General features: G+C 44.5%; 1 long non-coding RNA gene across 1 annotated transcript; it reads right to left on the bottom strand.

Annotated features, from left to right (window-relative positions):
• Positions 1 to 737: 737 nt before the first annotated feature.
• LOC119110530 (uncharacterized) lies at positions 738 to 2806 on the bottom strand. The gene is made up of 3 exons (XR_005095505.1): positions 2486 to 2806; positions 1956 to 2077; positions 738 to 1620 (listed from the first exon to the last, which is right to left on the bottom strand). It is a non-coding gene; the product is annotated as an uncharacterized LOC119110530 (long non-coding RNA).
• Between the last annotated feature and the right edge of the window lie 388 nt (positions 2807 to 3194).

Genomic DNA, 3194 nt, shown 5'->3' with positions numbered 1-3194 from the left:
GTTCCTATGATGGCAGTCTGTTGCCTGGTCAATGACAGAACATCGGGCCTCACCCTCGCCCTCGCTCTCCGCCCGTTCCTATGATGGCAGTCGTCTGTTGCCTTGCCACACGCAGCAGTGCTACACCCATCGCTCTAGTCCCTTAATAGGCATGTGGTTGTATGTAATAAACCACAGGCTGGTAAAAACCTCAGCCACGTCGGTTCGAATCAGTCATTACGACTGTTTTCGACAGTTTGAACCATTTATTTGGGCGCGACGTCGTACACGGCTTGACGTCTACTGCAGCACCATTCAAGCTGCCTTGTGGATTAAAGTTTTGCTCCAAGGCCTCGTCAGCAAAATGTCGTTTGCTAAACTTTCAGTGCGCTTTATGTGCAGGTGCAATTACCGTTATTGTCCATAGCGACAAAGTTATCAAACTCGGCTCCGGATGGAGATAAAAATGCGGTTCGGGCGCAGAACAGGCAGTTTGCAGTGTTCAGCTGCGCCGAGGCTCATTGTTTCAACATCAAAGACTGCTATTGCTGTCGTGAGCAAACACCCATTTGCCAAATTGTGTGACAACGTTGCTGCTTGGGGTCCGGTCATCACGCGTGCACATGACACTGGCGTGTTGCTCGCATACAATGCAGAGGTGTGAAGGGTGAGGCCTCACGCTCAGCGGTTGGGCTGCGCAGAACGCTGCTTTTTCGTGATACATCTTCCTTAACGCAGTACATGCAGCTTTGCTCTGATTATCCGTGTATTTGCTACTGCGTTAAACGGAAGCGTTCGCGCAAAAAACGGTCTCCAAGAACTTGCGCACTGACTGTTTTACGAAAAACTTTGGATACACTATCTACGTGCATTGCCGTACTCCAAAGCTTATAGTGCATAATGTCACGTCAGACTACACTGATGAATTATCACACACAACATGGCTCCACTTTACAAGCGAAGGTGATGATGTCAATGCCATCTTGCGACACGACAAAGCCTAATTAGCTGTTCCAAAAGGTTGCATCTTGTAGTGACAACAGTTAAGTCTACCCTCCTGTAGCCCTGACACTTCAGTTCACTTCATTTGACAGTTCACTGCTTGTGCTTTATAGTGTTCCATTATGCTGAGGAATAAGCAAAATATGACGTACACCAGTGTATGCTCTACCAATGGTAACTTAATTTCTAAGGCTTTGGGTAGGACCCAGTATTTCTTTTTTTCTTTATATACAGACGTCACCCAGCGAATGTTTTGTTGTTTATGTCGGTGTCGGGGACAGCTGAGTGCATACTTTGAAAACGTAACCGTTTGATCATGGCATGGCCAACAAAACGGTACGAAATGTAGCCTGTAATTGCCTCACGAAAAGTAACTTAAGATACCTTACAAAACGACATTTAACAAGGCTGCTCAAAATTTCACCTGGTGTTAAGCCATTTTCAACGACAGCAAATGGATGCCCTGTCATATATCACCAACTAAAGTGACGAACTCCGTCAAACCTAATGCGTCAAACCGCTCCAATGCCACCCTATGATATGCTGTCATAAATGATTAACTGTTCCACATCCGCGCCTCGGCCCTCTCTTCAGTGCTTGTTTCTAGAGCCGCCAGTCTTCCTCCAGTGTCAGTTCGTGCTGCGGAAGTCATACCCGGTTAATGCGCATTATATCAAAACTTTGGAATATATAAGAGGATGATTTAAAACGTTGGAACAATAAAGAGCATACGCCCAGGTCTTGTTAGCATTTTGCAATGCGAGCTTCAATGCCATCGAAACTGTTAAAAACCAGCTCACAAGCCTACACCCAACATCCGCCAGAAGTTCTTTATCATCACGAAACTGCGTCATCTGAAATCATCGAATCATGTAGGGTTGATGCCTTTGTCGCAATGCAGAAATGTGATGCTGGTAACATGCAAATATCACGCAGCAACCATCTACATACAGAACACTCAAAACTGAACTAACCTTCATCTGGACATGACCTCAGTTCTTCGATAGTGTCCAGGACTTCGTCATCAGCTTCTAAAGTCAGTGCGAAATCTAGTCTTTTCTAATAGTATGGTTCTTTGTCTTTTTTTGAGTCATCTCTGGAAACACAATTTTGTAGAGCGGGCGTATCATGGATGTAAAATGAAACGCAACGGCCTTAACTATTAAGCATCTCCTGGTTCTGTTACTGAAAGGGGGTCTGCTAAGCCTAACGTTGGCTTTGTCTCCATCGTTCCCAAAATAGCATCTAGGCATGTAACAGATAAACACCCAATGTTTCGGCTCTGGCTCACTAAGGCAAAGAAAGCGTTTTCACCACTAATTCTAGAAAGTAATGACCACAAATCGGAATGTGAGTGCAATTGGTGCTGACCTTCGCATTGCCAACTAAAAATTTCAGTCCAGCTCATCTTGTATTTTGGGATGTGGGCCAACCATTTAATGTACACGTAGTTGTCGATCGATAATGCAGCTTTATATTGCATGTGTGCTTCGTTTGTACTTACTTCGTACCGTCTTCACCAGATCCGGCAGCCTCTACTGATTCATCCGCATTCTGTACTTCAATTGGTGGTAACTCCGTTTCACTTTTAGACTTCTTCCCACAAGCTGCCAAAAGAAGCACTAGACACACGGTGAAACAGGCAAGTGAAACCGCCAATACCACGGGCTCTACGCTTGGCACCATAGTGTTTGGCTGCTATCTTAAGCCATACGAAATATCGTTTTCTGCTTCCCGAATCGTGAACGTCTCCAAAAATACAATATTTTATAAGCCTCCTTGTCTTTTTCATCCAGACGGAAGCAGGAAGGAGCTCACTGCAATTCGCAATACCCACAGTGCCCATGACATTTTTGCCGTAAAAAAGCAAAGTCGTGTGCATTTTGAAACGTGCATCTATTCCACAACAGTATCCCTCTTCGATGATATCAACATGCCTTATGATATTTGAACAAGGCGGTAGAGTGTATATCCCAACAAGATACTTCTTTTTCTACGGGCAAACAACGTTTTAGATGGAAAGATTCCATTCCATAACCAGCCGCGATTACATACGCACAGAAACGTACACGCTCAAAGCCCGTATCACTTTCATTATACATGATCAGCATCGGTCACTTAACAATACAACAAACGATTTGGCCCCTACGATTTTCTCTACATACCATATATTGGAGATTTGCCTCATACCGACTGAACGTTTTTCACAATGA

The sequence above is a fragment of the Pollicipes pollicipes genome, unplaced genomic scaffold (genome assembly GCF_011947565.3).
Source record: "Pollicipes pollicipes isolate AB1234 unplaced genomic scaffold, Ppol_2.1 Scaffold_7231;HRSCAF=8579_pilon_pilon_pilon, whole genome shotgun sequence".
Taxonomy (NCBI): domain Eukaryota; kingdom Metazoa; phylum Arthropoda; class Thecostraca; order Pollicipedomorpha; family Pollicipedidae; genus Pollicipes; species Pollicipes pollicipes.
This window is presented reverse-complemented; position numbering and strand designations above follow the sequence as displayed.